General features: G+C 37.6%; 1 long non-coding RNA gene across 2 annotated transcripts in view; it reads left to right on the top strand.

Moving 5' to 3' along the window:
- LOC124390015 overlaps positions 1-17,408 on the top strand; it is a 53,688-nt gene extending 36,280 nt beyond the window's left edge. Inside the window, exons 2-5 of one of the 2 annotated variants that reach the window (XR_006926678.1) lie at positions 7,194-7,799; positions 13,111-13,312; positions 15,322-15,408; positions 16,646-17,408. This is a non-coding gene — a long non-coding RNA (uncharacterized LOC124390015). Of the gene's footprint in view, positions 1-7,193; positions 7,800-13,110; positions 13,313-15,321; positions 15,414-16,645 lie in introns of both variants that reach the window. The other variant, XR_006926679.1, reaches the window with a different exon arrangement.
- Positions 17,409-19,602: the final 2,194 nt, after the last annotated feature.

The raw sequence follows: 19,602 nt of genomic DNA, 5'->3' as shown, positions 1-19,602 counted from the left end.
AAACACTAAAGTTGCACTGCCAGACTTAGCAAAAGCCTCACGCTTCGTGTCGTACCGAAATCATCCGCTGGTGAGCGAAACGAGCTGTTAATTACGGGGGAATTGTCACTTTGACCTTCTCCTGCTACTTTTGGAATCGTTCATATGGCATTCTTGCCAAAGTGTGGGGGCAAAACCAGGTGCCAGTGGGAGGTCATTAGAAGCTGTTGTTCTATCAGCGTGTAAAATTGACCACTGGAAGTGTTTGTTCCACCTTTGCCGCTTGACGTGAGAACTGATCGATGAGAAATAATAGAATCTAACCTTTTTTTTTTTTTCTCACCTCCAAGTCAATATTACTGGGCCGCCACTCCCTGGGTACTTAGCAGATGTAAACTATCCCACAGTTAAGCGCGCACTAGCCTTACCCTTCATTTGCTCAGTGTGCGTTTAAGTGTGTCTTTTACCACCCTGCCAGGAACTATAACAAAAGCAACGGCGGTCGACAAGACACAAACAGTGCGAAGCACTTAAAAACAAGCTCTCCTTTCCAGGTGGGTGCCACTTCCACTTTAGTTAAAAGCGGCCAAGACTGTGGAACTCAAGAGGGTTTGACATCCACCTATCCAAGATGCCACGAAGCTCTCACCATGCTGCTTCTTTAAGACTACAATAGACCTATAATATCACCATCCGCTGTGTGTGTTCCCAGCCGAAATTGAGAATGAAAAATGGAGGAAACAAAAGCAGCGGTCACTCATTTAGCCACACCGCCTCACTGAGCCTAGCGCGAGTCTTTGCCGAGTGAGACAATGTGGTCCTGCGGAGGTGCGCTGTATTCTTCCGAATGATGGTCATTTTTGTACTTGCCACCCCCTCATCACAGCATTCCCTTCTGCCCCTGACAGTGAACAAAAAGGTCAGTTGTACCCTTGGCTGCCTTTGGAGCCTGCTGTGCACCATGTTTATCAAGCGCACTAATCTATTCTTGTTACTTTCCACTTCAGAGGCAGGCGCTCATCTGCGCTCGCACCACTCCCAAACCTCCCCCCCCCTCCCTCCCCCCAACCCCATCATCCCTACAATCGTCCCCCTCACCACAACACACACCCCAGTGCATTCTTCTGCCCTATCCCCTTGATACTTAGCGGTGGAGGGATGGAGAGGGGGGGTTGCTGCTGATGGCATCTGGCTGGCATCCAGCCAGTGCGGGAACGATGGCACAGAACTGCCATTAAAATCAATTACATGGGTCAATGTTTTTATTAGAGGATTTCTACTACAAACTAACTCATCAGCATGACGATGGAAGTCGGCGTCTCTACCACCTCCTATCAACCTCTGAACAACCTTTCAGTAGAATCAGCAACGTACAGGCACGAAAACATCCAGAAAGGTTTTTTCCTTCTGTTGTATTGTATCGATACACCATTTACTAGCATAAGCGACTACAAACTAAAGTAATATTCATTGCACTGATTTATCATCCGAACGAAATGTGAATTTGGGTTTCTTTTGGGTTTTTTTCCTGTCACATCCAGATTCAAATGATACACGAGCGAAGAAACAGGACAGAACAGAACAGGGTGTGTTGTTACAGGAAACTAATCCATGCCAGGTGGTGTGATATAGCATGACACAGAGCAGAAGGGCCTGGTTTAAACTTGATATATGACTTTGCACATGTGCATGTATACACACACACACACACACACACACACACACACACACACACACACACACCTGCATATCTTATGCAGGATAAGTAAATGCAACATTCATTAAATTAAATTTCATTCATTAAAAAAAAAAAAAGAGTTATTGTGAGCTCTGTCAAAACTTTCCATTATCATCTTGAGTGTTGTCATGAACTGCCCCTGAAACAGAATCCACAAGTGTTGAAAATGCAAATAATTTCAACACAAAACACTTTGGTAGGTTTAAAGTCCTGTTAGAGCCAGTAAACACTAACCGGACTTCAAACCTAAACAGACGGATGGTTCATAGTAGTTAAAAGTGAATATCTATAATGGTACTAACCAAAATAGTGCAATTTGATTCACAGCACTTGTTTGGTTTGTGATGAAATTCGCTTTGTTTTTGCTAAATTCCCATTCGAATTTTGCCTTTCAGAATAGCAAAACAACAGGACATACACTCTTTGTTGGGATTTTTTTATTGGTAACGACTAGTAGTTATCGTAGTTTGAGAGTTATATGAGTTGCATTGAGTGTATCTGCCAGACAATCTTCAACAGCAGCTGAGAACTCTGCTTCCCAGAACACACCACAGTTTACAAACATGGCCACCAGACACTACACGTCCCAACAATAAAATCTATATCCAGCGGTGGACGAAGTACACAAACCATGTACTTGAGTAAAAGTACATATTTTATATACACAAGGTACAATATTACTCCACTAAAAGTAAAAGTGCTCCTTTTAAACTATCACTTGAGTAAACGTACAAAAGTGTAGTTGCCTTCAAATGTATTTAAGTATCCAATGTACAATGATTTATTATGGCTATTATCATTTTTGTCACAAGACTCACAAAACGCAGTTTATATAAAAAGACTCTTAGCACAGCAATCTGTTAATCTGTGTCATCAAACAGATTCATATCTAATAAAATTATCAAAACTTTCAATTCAAATACTTGAACTCGAAAAAATATGCGTAAACAAGGCCATGAATGTTGTGGCAGGTTCGAGTCAGGAGTTTTTTCCATCATTTCTTTCATTTAAAATGTTCTGCTTGCTGTTGAACTGATCCTGAACTGTATGTTGGTGCTGAGTTGATATCACCAAGCGAACAAGTTCAAAACAAAGCGTTCTCTACCCTGATTGGTAGCTTGCTGCGTTCACGACCAATTAAGAACCTTACTTTCACCAGTGCTTTGCTCAGGTTTTAAAGAGCTGACTTATCACTCTTTTCTTTGTTGATTGCATTTTTGGTTTTTGATTCTTGATTGTACCTGGTTTTCCATTCCATTTTTGCATGAACTGTCCCTGAGCCAGCATTATGTCTTATTGGATTTGCTTGACTGTGGTACACCCAAAATACTAATCCAGGCATTTGCACCTGCCTCCACACACCATCTGGGACTTATCGTATCACTACAGTGTAATAAACTATAAGATCGGCACTGTAGCACAATATGATGAGACCTACAGTATGCTGTCAGGTCTATACAACCATGCAGAAAAGCTTTGTTATTTATATTGAAAAGCTGATGTGTTTAAATCCCCATTGTTAAAAGAGCTGTACAAACTAAATTTAATTGAATTGAATGGGTTGCTTCTTTTGTCATTGGGTTTTATTGGTTTATTTCATCACTTCTAGCTTAGCGACCTTCATGTCTCCGACCTTTTCGTCGTCCGATGGCGTAATCCTCTGCCTCCTAACTCTTTCTCTGCCCTCTGTTCTGTACATCTCTGTACATTACCGACTGTGGGATGTGTTTAAGAAGCGACTTGGGGCTGCGAAGAAGCTGCTGAAGAAGCCGAAGTGTGTTCGCTGTCTCCCTGCTGAGCCGATCCCTCCTGCATAGTGCGGAAGAGCATGCTTCAAACAGACCCACTCAGTGCCCTGACCTTTCAAAAAAAAAAAAGGTGAAAAAAAATGTGTGTGTGTGTGTGTGAGCTTGAGAAAGAGGATGGAGCTGCAGCGCCACTGAAAGTACTACACCCAACTCGCTCAGTGTGAGCCTTCACAGTGGTGACAAAAATCCTGTCAATAACTCGACACGAGCGGTTGCCGATAACGACAGTTTCAGTCTGGCATTAAATCATGCTTTATGAAGCATCAGAGCATCCTCCGGAGCCTCTATGTCTTACATATCTGTGCTTTTCTAGACAGATTCCTTTATATAAGATATAGACAAATGTGTTGGTACCGCTACAAAGAAAAAAAATATTTGGATCGTATTGCTGAATGCTGCTGAAATGCATATTTGAAAGCCATAATATTCTGGGAGCTTTTTAGCCAGGTACATCAGCTGAATGCAAAAATGAAATTTTTGCAAAGCAGGTACGGGGAGCCTTGAATCAGTGCAGGAAACAATGGAATCTCAAGACTACCAAGCCGTTCTGGAGTGAAACATACGGAAAGTCGTAGCTCATGGGTCCTATTAAAAAATAATAACCAAAACAGCTAAAATACAGCATCCAAGAATGTCTAAGAACTAAACTGTAGAGTATTCTGGAGTGGCGTTTAATGATCTAAATTCTATTTAATATCTAAGGAAAGAGTTGAAACATGCAATTTGGATAAGAATCCCTTTAAACCAGCTAAGAGAGGTCCAGTCATTAATTTTAAATGGAGAGGAGGTAGCTTAGCAAATTAGGCATTTTTATCAGAAGGGTACAAGTTCAAATCCCAGCACCGCCAAGCTGCCACTGCCGGGCCCTTGAGCAAGGCCTTTACCCCTCAACTGCAAGGTTGTAAGTCACTCTCGATAAGGCTGTCTGCCTAAATGGAAATGTAAAGGAATGAAATTTCTGTACGTGCAAATTTCATAACTACGATTTAAATTATATTTAATTGAATCACAATTTTTTTATTAAATATGGAATAAAAAATGAAGGCTGCCAATTACTTTTGCCTGTTTCAAGTTATTTCAGAGAAAATCATAGCTTCTGTTTCTTTTTTTTTTTTTTTTTTTTTTTTTTTTTTAATGGAGGGACACCAACAATACTGTTCACGTCCGAGGAAGTCTTTCAGCTCTCTTCACGACTGGCCCCCTGACCCGCTGGATTTTTTTTCCCCACCTCTCTGAAACAGGTGTTATCTAAATGATTATAAATCAGTAGCTAAGTAAACATTCATCACGGATACTCGCAGGGCCAGGGACTAATATAATTAGAATTCAAACATCAGGGCAGCGAGGCCTCCCCATCTGTCCGTTTTGTTCGTCGCCGTGAAACATTAAGAAAAAATGGATGAAAGGATGGGAAAGAAGACGAGCGCCAGTTTCTTGTCACCTTCTGCCAAAGTGTTGGGCAGCACACTCAATCTGAAACCAGTGACAGCTGGCCTATACCTGCAAGCATCTTGAAGCTGGGCACTAATTCTAATTGTCCATGTGTGTGTCTGTGTGTGTGTGTTTTTTTTTTTTTTTTTTGCTGCCATGATTTAGAGGACGAATGGCGAAATAGAGTCCTGAGGGAAGTGGGGGAGATCAATCTCAAGGACAGGCAATGTTCATCACCCATGCCCCTCCACTACCATCAGCCCTCGCCGCTGCGTTTCTCCTCCACCACGCTTCACCTTGCCCGCTTTAAATTAGATTTCCGGGTTTTTTTTAAATGTAATAAATAAAACTTATTTTGGGTCCCGTCTCCCAAAAGTACTTGGCTTTTGCAAGCGACTTTCATAGTGCGAGGCTTTTTCACAATCGTCGGAGCAATTTTCGAGATAAAATCCTATAACGGACAAGGACAATAAAAAAAACTGGACCCCAAAAAAAAAGCTTCGAATGTATTTTAATCAAGAAACCATACGATTAGTGAAGCGTCACGTTAGATAGGGCTTATCTTTAGATGGAAGTTGATGTACCGAGGGCATTTCGTGCAGTAGGGGAAGGTCTTCTGCACTGCTGAGTCTTTATTTGATGCACTGGCAGGAAAAAAACCTTCGGAAATGAACACCAGCCTGACCAGCAGAAGCCTGAAGGTCCACCATCTGCCACTGTGCTTGAGTCTCTGCAGCCACCTTCAGAACATATGCATCAAAGCCCTGGGTGAATGAAAGAGTCCTGCAGAATGCTGAGGGTTAATACACTGAGGCAGAAGCCAGGAGAAAAGAAGCTGGTGGCTATCAGCACTTATCCTAATCCCTTCGGTCTCTTTTCCTCTTTCTTTCTCTCGCTCTTTCTTTTTCCAGAGAGGCTCACAAAGGTCAGACAGGACAGCATGTTGACGGGGGTTAGGCAGCAGAGAGTTTAGTTTTGGCAATGACAGAGACGCTAAGTTACTAGCCTCTCTCTCTCTCTCTTTCCATTTCTCTGTCTCTCCATCAGCCTGAGGCATGCTCTTTAACAAAAAGCTCACAGAAGGACCAAACACAGAGGGATTCCTTTATACCGCCAGCGCTCGTTCTTTTTCTCCATCCTGATAGAATGTTTGAACGAGGCACTGGGCAGGCCAGCGACAGCTGAGCCCGTTTGTTTAAATGACAAAAGAAGTATGTTCATGTACTATCAATACCATAATGAATAATAATCATCCCTCGTTCCTGCCTTCAATAGTATCCCTTTTGCTCTGTGTTTTTATTTGCAACAGATTCATTTACATTTCAGCAAAGGAAAAAACTGTTTATATGCCTATAGACATTGAAAAATATACTTGAAAATAGATGACATCTAATAAATCAGGGGTCCCCAAACTTTTTTCTGTGAGGGCCACATAACATTTCCTTTCTGTAAAAGGGGTTCGTGTCGGTCTGTAACAGAAAACGACATGGCCGGAGGGACTACCAGTATTATTGTGTAGATTTTATTATGAATTTAAATGTATTTATTATGCCCCCTAATGCAACCCTAATGGTTGGTCGGTGAATATAACAAAATATTATACTATATTAATAACTAGAGGTCGATCGATTTTACCAGTACCGAGAGCTAGGTTACACAAACACACAAATATATTCAAAAATATATAATTTCATAAATATGATTCATTAATAAATTGTAAATAATAAATGTAATATATCGCTCTCCGTGCAGCACGCAGTCTTATGTGTAAAAACAAACAGCACATGGCGTCAGTGATTCACCCCTAGAGGCCGCTCTCCTAATGACAGCGGACTGGAAGCCGGAAAAAAATATGGATATGTTTTTTTGCTAATAGATATATTTCCGGCAATCAACTATCGGTGCCTCAAACTCTATTAATAACTAAGGGAAATTTTAGTTTGAAAGCTAACCTTAATTATCAAGTATGGATATGATGTGAGTAAAATATATATATTTTTTATATTAAACAATTTTAAGTATGTCTCTGGCATTGTTCCAAATGTGGGGTTGTAGATTGGCGACCGCCTAAGAGTAATAAACTCTTGTGTCAATAAACATGGGCATTTTTTTCTCCTCAGAACCTCATACACAATTCTATTATGGGATTTCTGATTATATTTTTTATACTTTTTACAAATTTGTGTTTCTTTTTGAATATGTCATCTCTCTATTCATTCTCTCTCTCCCTCTCTCAGGTAAAAATGCTTGCCCTATGTGGCACTGAATAAATCAGCACAACCTTTGGCTTGCCCTTTGCTCATCCCACGAACTTTGCCTGACCTACAAGACATGCTCGGATTAAAGGCTCCTTTTTTCTGGCTCCCCGGTAACCCGGCACCTCCACTCTTCCTAAAGACCACCCTCCTGGCAACGCCGCTTTCTTTCCCCCCGTAGGCAAATGAATCCATCCGCATTTTTTTGTTTCATACCCTTAAGATCTTTCACTTCAAAAGCCACCCAGCCCGCAGCGGCCACCACTGAACACCCCAAGTGGCCGCTCAAGACTCACCTCGATCAGCGCATGGCGGGACCCCAAAGACCTTCAGCTCCTCAGTGGGGGGACCGCCCCTCCCTGCCTCTAAGCCCTGCGGCCCACAGGAGCCTACTCAACATTATCAAAGATAAAACATCAATGGGAGGCACTTGAAGGATGTGAAAAAGGTAGAGGAAAGGCCACATCAAAAAAAAAAAAAGAGGTGACGTGTGAGTGCACATCAGAAAGCCTGGAGAGAGGGAGGACAACGCTTTCAAAAAGAAAGGGACAATGATCGGGCAATTATATTCTACATGGCAACTTTAAGGTAAGGACATATGCCATAGGTATTGCCATATCGAAATGTTTACGTCCTACAGTGGAATGGTGGAGTATTCAGGATTTTGCTCAGCTTGCTGCACATGATTGAATTCAATGTAACATTAGATTAGATATATTACGATTATACATTTTGAATTCATACATTTTATTCCAATAAGTTTATTTTGACGAGCGAACAAGTTCAATTCAATAGATTTTTACAATGGACATTGTCTGAAAGCAGCTTTACAGAGATGAAGTGGTTATAAGGTTGTATTAAAGAAACTGTAGGTTTATTGCCTATAAGTTTGTTCCTTATAATTTCTTTTAGCCCCGATGAGCAATCTAGTGGCAAAACTCCCTGAGATGGCATGAGTAATAAATCTTGAGAGTAACCAGACTCAAAAAGGAAACCCATCCTCATCCTCAACACAGAATACTCATTCATTATATTTCTATCATTGATGAGGAACTGTTCACTGGTGGGGACTTGAATGCAAAACTGTTCATGGCATATTGAAAAAGTAAAAGAAATCCAAATCCATCCTTATGCTTCCCAAGTGTTAACCATCCACAGTAATCTTGAGATTTAAATTATAAAAAGTTTTCACCACCACAGATGCCTAATATTGACATGTGAGCAAAGCTTTGGATACATTAAAGAGACTGGAGCCAAAAAAATCGAATCTTACAACCATAAGTAATACATTTCAGTCAACGATAAACAGTGTTGTGTGCAAATCTTATGCCACGTCATCCATAATCACTTTATTAAGAATTCCTGTATGAGGTGGTTTCAAAAAGTTATAAGACTAGCTCTCTCATTATTTATCTACAGTACCTTTACACACTATCAATACAATACAATACAGCGCTCCCAGCGTTCCTGCCACTTCTGGAATTTTATCCGAAGTCTTATTTTCAAAGCGTGTCAAACAAGTCAAGTCAAGTCCAATTAGCCGCAGTCCAGAGAGAATTACATGGTGTTGAAGTATTGAAAGGAAGCCATGTTGGTTCATTACGTCCAGTGACTGCGGCACAGCTGGGTAGTGGTAGCTCAGTGGTTGAGGTGATGGCCACTTGACTTGACTTGACTTGACATTTTCTGCGATTCGCACTAGCAATTGTGGCAAAACGGCGACCCTTGAGCTGGATCTTCATCTTCGGGAAGAGAGCGAAGTCCCCAGGAGCCAAACCTCGCGAGTGGATGCGGAAGTGAGATCACGTGGATTGTTTTCCGACGATCATTATGCACAAGTTGCCGAACGGTTTCGCCATTTACAGGGGGTTTTTTGAACTTTTTGATACCACCTTGTGTTTCTGACTATGAGTAATCAGCCAATCACGTTCTAGTTCTTAACACAATCATGCAAATGCAGGACAAGAACTTAAGGTAAAAGTTCCCTTATAGAAGAGCACAGAATGGGAAGGTATTTTTTTTTATTAATGGCTCCACATTGTTCCAGGACACTTCCAGAGCACTCAACATAGTCCAAACATCTAGTAGTCTATTAACATATGTGTAACAGTTACAATTTCGTCCAGTTTGTAGAAGGATTAGTTGACATTTAAAAAAATAGATAAAAATCAATAGACTAGTTTTGGCAGTCAGCAGATCATTTATTTTACAATAAAAACATTTATTATGAATGTTATACCTTTAAACGTGTGTGCAAATGTTTCTGGTGCTTTTTCCACCCCAGACAACAAGGCTGGCACATTATTTTGAGGTGAGATAAACGCAACATTATCTTTCACGTCGTTGTTATGGTTTACAATTTCATCCATGCAGGACTCGAATATTCCATTGTTTTGCTTGACCATGGAATTCGAAGCACGTGCACCATTTTAGTACACCAGAAATAACGTCGTATATTTTACAACTGCTTCCCATTAAAATTCGAAATAAATATAATATAAATATAAATTATATAATCATTACATGAATCTGCCAGCCAACACGAGAAACACTGGAAATACTGAAAATATGCAGTCTACTGTATATCCTATCATTAAGAGCAATCCTAGAACAAAGAGGTTGCTCGCCATCCAGCGCCGTCTAAAAAAACAAAACGTTTGCGTGCCCTTCAATTATCCTACAAAAAAAAAATTAATTCTGCGAAACTGTGAGTGTGTGAGCGAAGCACCTATGATTTACACAAATAAGCATGAAAGCAACAAACAAAAACAAATAGTCCATTATCACTTGTTGAAATGTATAATGTGTAATTTCTTCATCTTCCTGATTTCATGACTTTGTGCTGCTTCAGTGGGGAAAAAAAAAAAACAACTCTCGTAACTTGCAGTGTCGCAGAACGTAACGCGTCGAGGATGATAAAAACGTGTGTGTGTTTCAGAAAGAAAAAAAAAATAGCACGAGGGGGTCGGACCCAGGAATGGGCCGATTATAACTTTGTTAGGATGATCCTTTTGCCTCGAGCTCCATTTTCTCCAGCTGCATCGCATCGCTTTTTCTCTGCATGAATGAAGGTGAATCTGCAAGAAACCTCCCACTTATTTTATTTTCAGCTCGCTTTCCTGTAATTACTCCCCGCTAAACTGTTTGCACAACAATGCCACAAAACATCTGCAAAAACAGGTAATTATTGTGTCAAGGCAAACTAATGCATTTTGTATGGAGACTATGCTTCACTGACAGCAATTATAACACATTTCCCTTTTCTGTCCTCTCCACCCGCCCCACCTACTCCCCCTCCTAAAAATGATTGCCTGTTGGATAATGCTTGGCATCACATACGAACAAGTGCTTAGTGCAGTGTCTCTGCTCAGCTGCATACTTTACTAAGCCCAAAAAAACCACACACTGACCAAGCCAGCACCTAATGACTAAAAAAATTTACAGGTTACAGAATTTTGTTCATTTTTTATAGATTATACGCAAAAACTTAAAGTAATCTAAGTGTCTATATTACACTTTTATTTCCCATCAGGTCCTGCACATCACATGACCTAATCACGTGTCACGACACGTCTTTCATGGTTCGCTGTTCCATGGATCAGTGTTTTGATTAATTTTATATTTGGTTATTACTTGTATAAATCAATTAACATTTTATTTACTTATGACTTATGACAATCCACTTCCTCGTTCCTCAGCAATGTTGGTCAATACAACAACACGCATACACACATTATTATTATTTTTATTTAGAATACTCTATTTATCCTATTGGGAAATTGTTACATGTTCTCATATCGCAGTGATGTAGGAAGCTGGGGTCAAGAGCGCAGAGTCAGCCATGTTACAGCACAGAGGGTTAAGGGCCTTGCTCAAGGGCCCCAAGTGTCGCAGTCTTGCGATACCAGGGCTAAAATCCCAGACCTTCTGATGAGTAATCCAGAGCCTTAACCGCTGAGCTATCACCTCCCCATATAAAGCAATATATGCAGGCAAAGCCATAGTACATTCACACAACACAACACAAACATTAGAATCATTTGTGTATCCTATAATTCACATTGTCTCATTGTTTTAAACGATTGTGACAAGATCTTTAAATGAGCATATACCGTATAATGCTGACATACCAACCGACTTTTTCCTGGTTGAGGCAATAACTTTTTAGAAAACTCACATATTCTAATCTGGGACAAAAATTCCAGATTTGCATGTGGCGCATGAAAGCTAGAAAACAGGACTGTTCTCAGTGGTGGACAGTACGGAAGTGCATTAGAAGGCAAAATGTTTTGTACTTTTACACAAGAGAATGTTTAAAGGGAGCACTTTAACCTTTACTGGAGTATTTTTGTATTAATGCATGGAATGCAATGGGTGCACTGTCATCTGCAATAGTACATTGATTGAATTAATTCAAGTTGAAATGAAGGTTTTGGGCTCATATGTGTGCGTGTGTGTGTGTGTGTGTGTGTGTGTGTGTGTGTTTTCCAAGTTGATGAATGCACCAGTTCTGGATCCCAGTGTGAATAGGCCATATTGAAAGATTTAACCAATTAAGCAGTAATGCATTCTGGTCCAGAAATGTGAGTTTTCTGTATGTTTCTAAACTTATTAACTACAGGATCACAGATGCAAGAATGACAAATGATCAGTAAGACTTTCAATGCAACCTCAGATGAACAATACATAACACATTTGACTGTTTCTTTATTAGTTCCTAAACAAAATTAAAACAAAAAATGAGGAAGCCATGTGTGGAAAAACTAAGTACACTTTATGATTAGCTTGTAAAGCCATCTTTATTAGCTTTAATTTGAAGTATTGCTGTATCAGTCTCTCATGTTATTGTGGAGGAATTTTGGGCTCCATTTTACAATATTGGTTCATTGAGGATTGAACAAGCCCAAATCATAACCCCATCATTGCTCCAGAAGTCTTTGATTTGTTCAGATGCATTATTACAAACATAAGCCATGCTGCCATGTTCTTTTGAGAGAAAAAACTTTCTCCTGGTAATCCTTCCTAACAAATCATACTTGTTTAGTGTTTTTCTAATTGTACTCTCATTAACATTCACATTAAATTATAATAACTGAGGCCTGTTGAGTCTGGAACTGCTAAAAACGTGGGCTTTTATAGAAGTGCTCACTCTTGCTAACTTGATCAGTTAATCTAAGGCATTTAATTTGTTGCTACTTGGCATTTTAAATCCGATTGAAGGGTGTATTTAGTTTTTCACACATGGTTTTTCCATTTTACTTAGATTTTTTTAAAAAAAACAAACAAAAAAAAACAATGTCGTGTGCTGTATTTACCTCATTCTAAGACCTGAAAGGACCTAATGAATTTAATTTTGTATCCTATTTATTATAGAATTTTTTTTTAAATGTGTTTTTGCATGACTGTTTATATCAAATATACCTTAATTGTGGATATATTAAATACCAAATATTATATTACTCTGAGTGTTTTGAATGTTTTCATACATTTCAAGCTTTAAAGGTTATTACTTAGAAATAAAAGCCTAAAATATATATCTTCTTTTATAAATAAATATGCATTTATATATATTTATTTATAACAAAAAGTGATTTAATAATCATATTTTTTGTGTTTTATTTAAAAAATAACGTAAAAAGAAATTGCAATATTCACTTGCAGTTTTTGCATGCTTTTGTAATAATTTGTAAATTATTATAACCTTTTTTAATATTTATTTATTGCTATAAAACTTGTAAAATAAAGATTGGCTCTAGTTACATTAAGTGCCAAATGAATATAAAGTAGAAACTGGTATTGCTGTACTAACACAAATCCTACACAACTCCAGGTTTAATAATTGACCTTCAAATATCACAGGCAACTCTGTCAAGCCCATTATTGCCATTTGTTTTTGTAGATCATGAATAGTGGAGCAGAAACACTGCACTCAGGCTGTGTTCCTGTTGAGAGAATCATTCGGCGTGTGGCGGAATGTGGGGCAGCCAGCAGGGGAGGTGTCCAGGCCAACCACAGTGCCGGTTGGGGGTTGCACACTCCTGGGGTAAAAAGCAACTTCAGCTTCCACCCCCTGCTATGCACATCGTCCCCCAGACCCAAAGGTGGATTTGTTTACAGACTTTTGCAGACTCCCACTGCAGTGTCAGCTAACTGGTCTGTCTACCTCTCTCTCTCTCTCTCTCTCTCTCTCTCTCTCTCTCTATCTATCTATCTATCTATCTATCTATCTATCTATCTATCTATCTATCTATCTATCTATCTATCTATCTATCTATCTATCTATCTATCTATCTATCTATAAAATGCTCATTTAACTAATTATTATTATTATTATTGTTGTTGTTGTTTTCTATTAATATTATTATTATTATTATTATTAATATTAATAATAATAATCATAAAATTAATAATAAAAATGCATAGGCTTTTTTAACGACGCACATAAAACATATGCACCAAACTGCACATAAAGCAATTGACAAAAAACAGAGAGATGCACATGTAACATCATTCCTTTGCACAAGAATAAGCACAGAGAAAGAAAAATGCATGCAAATAATATGCAGTCATGTTGTGTACATATTAGGATACATAAATAGTGTAAACCCTGTCGATAATTTCAGAAAGATTTTTGAATATTTATCTCATGAGGATTGTTAGCATATAGACGGAATTAGTGAGTATATTATCAGAATGATGTAAAGTCTCATTTCTTGTACTACTTTAGAAAATGAATGAGTTACATATTTTTACTGTTTTATTATTTAAAATAAATGTCAACCCCACATGGCATGAGCTAATGGATAGTATATGTATTGGCTCCCGACTCCATTGCAGAGAATCATTCAGGACATCTGTAATAAACTGTTACTAAAGTTAGTGGTAAAATCAGTGGTAAATAATCTATAATAATATATATAACATATAGACATATTAATAAGCTTTTAAACGTTTTTGTAAGCAACGGAACAAAAGGAAAGAATAAGATAAATATTTTAAGGGCTGTACTGAGGAAAGATGCACACAATAGGGAACAGACCAATCACAGGGCAGGAGACAAAACTTTTATTCAATCATTCATTCATTGATTTATATTTTTATTTATTTATTTTTTAATTAATTGTTGGGTGTTTGATAGCTTGGTTGGGGTCATAGTAGTGGCAAAGCACCATGTAAATACACACACACACACACACACACACACACACACACACACACACACACACATACATTTATATCTAGAAACTAATTTATAACCAGGGCAATTTAGCTAAGCTATTACACCTAGAAATGAAAAAAATTCAGATTACATGGATATTTGGAGAGCTTATGCCAGAGATGCCCAATAGTAACCTTTGAATTGGCTCATTATTCTATATCTAAGAAGTGTATTAAAATGTATAAGAATTTTTTTTATTTAATTTCATTTTTAAATATTAAATTTTAAATTTTATTTTATGTAAATGCGTCTTTTAAGGTGCAGGTACAGTAAACTTTGTAAAACTTTGTGACACTCAACGAACAGCTAACTATGTAGAGATCAAGGAAACTGTCTGTTGTTTCGAAAGAATACATTTGTCATTATTAAAATGTCAAGTATGTCGGCGAGAACGTTTACCGTCATGCGATATTTACTTTTGGCCCATTACCCTCAATCTGGTTTGATGTTTGTACCTTAATCAGAAAATATTTAGGCACCTCTGACATTAATGCATATTTTGGATTCAACTAAAGACCTTGGGGCTGTCCAAAAGAATATATATATATATATATATATATATATATATATATATATATATATATATATATATATATATATTCTCCACAAGAAAGGATAAGCCAAAGAAATGCTTTGTTTGTCTAAACATTTTGGGTTTTTTTTTTTTTTCAAACATATGTTTGAGATTTGTGGCTGTAACACAGTGCTTTTGATGGAGGGATATTTATTGCCAATATACTGTATATAATCATCTCTTTACAAGAAAAAACCCATGATGCTGCAACATAATGGATTCTACAATCATTCTACAACCCCAGTTCCATCTAAACATCAGGTTAATGTCCAGGTTAATTATCTGTGTTGTAATATGTCAGTTTGGGTTTCCTTCAGGTTCTGTGGTTTCTTCCAACTTGCCTGCATGGTGTCCTGTGATATACTGGGTGTTTTACTGACTCTGGAGCAGATCTGGACCTTGAGGTCAGGTACAAAACCAGCAACAGATATCAATTCTATTTTAATTTCACCAGCCATTTTATTAGAGACATGAGACATGAAGTTTTCTACTGCTGCTCATCTTTCTCAATTGTTTACCTTATTTTGTGATGCTCTTTTGCTTACCTTGAAATGACAATTATTAATAATTGTAATATTAATTATAAGAAGAAACTTTATACAGCACCTTTAAAAGTAGCTTCTTAAAGTACTCTATATAAGAAAACACAATGTGTGAATACAATGCACGGGGAAAAAAAAGCATGCACATGAACATATACGTTTAAAAAAAATTGTCACCAGAAAGTGAAGTCCATATTTTAGGAGCATAAGAATAAAAAACTCTGTCATTTATGGAGCATAAATGAGTGTGAGGAACAGATAAAAGACTGAATTGAGAAGGGGAGAAGAGTGAAGTTTATGTTTGGGGATGTGAGATGTCAGATAGATCCTGGGGAACTGGTCAATGCAGAGTTTTATACGTCAGCATGAGAATATTAAAAACCTGACAGGAAGCTGATGTGAGGATTCTAAAATGGCAATAATAATATGATCACTAGTCCTGGTCTTAGTCATGATTTTAGCTATTTTGTACATATTGTATTTCAAAAAGAAGTGCATCACACTAATCACTGAGGTCGGAAGCAAAAAGTATTTGTTTGTTTGTCACCCAAAGAGAGCATAGGACGAAGTCTTGCATAGTTCTGGAGACGAAAAAAAGGATGTTTTGATAATGTAGTGTACATGTGAATAGAACATACAGATGGAATGTTGCCTAAAAGAAATAAAAAAGTACATAATCGGTCATAAATCATAAAACGTTAGAATTCCATAGTTATGGGCCGGGGACGCTATTCATAAGTAATATGAGTATATAAGTAATTAACTCCACAGAAAGCTTTACACTGCAAATAATATCTTAGCAAGTAACAATATCTTGAATATATACGCAAACCAAATTAACATCGACCTTGTATTTTATATATTTGATATCAGCTAAATATTAGCTTATAATATTCTCATAAATATGATCCTTCCTCCTTTCATGAATAAATATACTTAAAGTATAAATGAACGTAGAAATATTATAAATATTCTTGTAAATATTCTCTCTAAATACTTTTATCCTTAATATTCTTATATTTGCATTTGGGCCAAAAGTATTGGGACGCCTGCAATTTTAATGTGTATTTTTTTCCCACAAACCCTCATGCTGTTTCAGCATGAAGATGGTTTACACGGGTCGGAGCGGAAGATCTTCTGAAATAGACCTCTAACCTCCAACCTACTGAACACCTTTGGGATAGAATGGAACACTTACTGCACTCCAGGCATCTTCACTTCATGCTGAATGAGCCCAAATCCCCACAAGCCCACTTTAAAATCTAATGGAACGTCTACCCAGAAGAGTGGAGGTTGATATAACAAAAAGCAGAGCAGTCTTATGGCCGGGTGTCCACAAACTTTTGTTTATATATTGTATAGGGCGTATAAAAGAAATATGAAATATGTCTCTTCTTTTAGGATTACAATGTGTTTTAAAATACCTTTTTTTTTAACATTCAGTGTGTAAACTCTTCTTTCGGTCCTGTAAATGGACTCATAGGGCCATCTGCTGTTGAGGAAACTCATTTTGCCTAAAATATCTTTAGTTTCAATGTGATATATGTTTGATGGAATGGTTTAATGTAAATTCATGAAATATTCTAAAATCTAATTAGCAATTTTAATCTATTTTCAATAGTAATATTTTGTATATAAGTGTGGATGTTATTCAAAGTTTGTATTTCCGAAAATATGGAAAGGATTTAAATTGCATGTGAGAATCAAACATATTGATCAGATCGGTTTATTTTGTTATATATTTCTATTTCATTTATTATTATTTTTTTACCAAAGAACTGGAATTATACAGGTATCAGGTCATTACATCTGCACACCTGCCTGAAAATAAATAAATATCCGAACCATTTGGGAAAGTGGAATCATTTGCTGGATTAATGTGTAATGGGTTTTGATGTCAAAAGTCATTTCGGCCTGAGAACAATGTTTAATGAACTAACTGCCAATTCTTTTTTTACGCCGGATGATTTCCTGTAATTATAAGAGGTTAAGCAATACCTACTTCATGTTTTATTAATAAACAACGTGCAGGTTTTTGACCCATTTAAAAATCAGGCGACAAGTAAATACTTGTATACCTCATCTGTCGGTCTATTAGCACCTCATAAATAAAACATACACTTCACTGAATGTTGAGCTTTGAATCAGTGAAGCCCCTGAGGTTGTGTTAGAGCGCCCTCTTCTGGATTAGGTATCACTTTTTTATTGTAATTGCAGTTTAAGCAAACATTAATTTTTTTTTATAAAAAAGCAAATGGGTTATATATTTATAGAGTAATATAAATTCTGATAGAACACCTAATATAATTTCTTGTACAGGACACAATAATGTAACAATTAAATTTCATCTGTTAAATATAAAGTGCATTGAAGTGCCACAAAAGAATTGGGAATTGAATGACTGGAAAGTTATGTGGACAGACTCCAAATTGGACAATTTTGGCCAATTTAAGATGTTAGCAGAAAGGAACAAGGCTACCATTCCATACTTCAGCACCATGCAAATCTATCTGGACTGCATTGCAACAAACTTCACCATACAACAAGACAATGACCCGCAGCAAATGTCCAAGCTCTTTAAGCATTATTTAGCCCAATCACTGCACCTAACTCCTATTGAACTCCACTGGGATGAACTGGATATAAATCTCTAACTAATGAAGAATGCATTTAACAAGTTTTACAAGGACCAGGGCAAATGTTTGGAGAAATGAAGTGTCCGGATGCCAAAAGTGTGTAAATCTGTAATTCATGCTAAGGGAGAATTTTTCAATAAAAAAATGTTTAATATCTGGACATATTTAAATATATGTTTGGTAAATCTTCATACTGTTAAATAATCTATTTTGTTGCATTTAAATAGAAGAAACATGCAAACCATCGAAGACTTGGTGTTTCCAAGCTTTTGACATTCACTGTGCAGGCAGTGCTGAATTAAACAAGACATAGACAAATACAAACACAACTAGATGGCCGACCATAGAAAACAGTACACAATGATCCGCGACTAAAAGTGACATTATAGTGCAGTGATTGTCCAATTAGATAAAGAAAATAGTGTGGCTTTAGTTACATTTTTTTCCCCTTCTTTGCTCTCTATCAGTTGGGGTAGAGTAGAGTAGAGTACAGTAGAGTAGAGTACAGTAGGGTAGTGTAGAGTACAGTAGGGTAGAGTACAGTAGGGTAGGGTAGAGTACAGTAGGGTAGAGTAGAGTACAGTAGGGTAGAGCAGAGTAAAGTAGAGTAGAGTACAGTAGGGTAGAGTACAGTACAGTAGGGTAGAGCAGAGTACAGTAGAGTAGAGTAAAATAGAGTACAGTAGGGTAGAGCAGAGTAGATTAGAGTTCAGTAGGGTAGAGCAGAGTAGAGTAGAGTAAAATAGAGTACAGTAGGGTGAGCAGAGTACAGTAGAGTAGAGTAGAGTAGAGTAAAGTAGAGTACAGTAGGGTAGAGTACAGTAGAGTAAAGTAGAGTAGAGTACAGTACAGTAGGGTAGAGCAGAGTAGAGTAGATTAGAGTACAGTAGGGTAGAGTAGAGTACAGTAGGGTAGAGTAGAGTACAGTAGATTACAGTACAGTAGGGTAGAGCAGAGTAATGTAGAGTAGAGTACAGTAGGGTAGAGTACAGTAAAATAGAGTCAGTAGGGTAGAGTAGATTAGAGTACAGTAGGGTAGAGCAGAGTAAAGTAGAGTAGAGTAAAATAGAGTACAGTAGGGTAGAGCAGAGTAAAGTAGAGTACAGTAGGGAGTAGAGCAGAGTAGAGTAGAGTACAGTAAAGTAGATTACAGTAGGGTAGAGCAGAGTAAAGTAGAGTACAGAAGAGTAAAATAGAGTACAGTAGGGTAGAGTAGATTAGAGTAGGGTAGAGTAGAGTACAGTAGAGTAGAGTAAAGTAGCACACAGTAGAGTACAGTAGAGTAAAGTAGCGCACAGTAGAGTACAGTACATTAGGGTAGAGTAAAGTAGAGTACATTAGAGTAGAGTAGAGTAGAATAGAGTAGAGTAGAGTTTAGTACAACCCCTTTTGTCATTCAGCTACATTTAGTTGTCTCTAA

This window comes from Silurus meridionalis, chromosome 8, assembly GCF_014805685.1.
Source record: "Silurus meridionalis isolate SWU-2019-XX chromosome 8, ASM1480568v1, whole genome shotgun sequence".
Classification (NCBI taxonomy): domain Eukaryota; kingdom Metazoa; phylum Chordata; class Actinopteri; order Siluriformes; family Siluridae; genus Silurus; species Silurus meridionalis.
The sequence above is the reverse complement of the archived record's forward strand: the minus strand, read 5'-3'. Positions and strand labels throughout refer to the sequence as shown.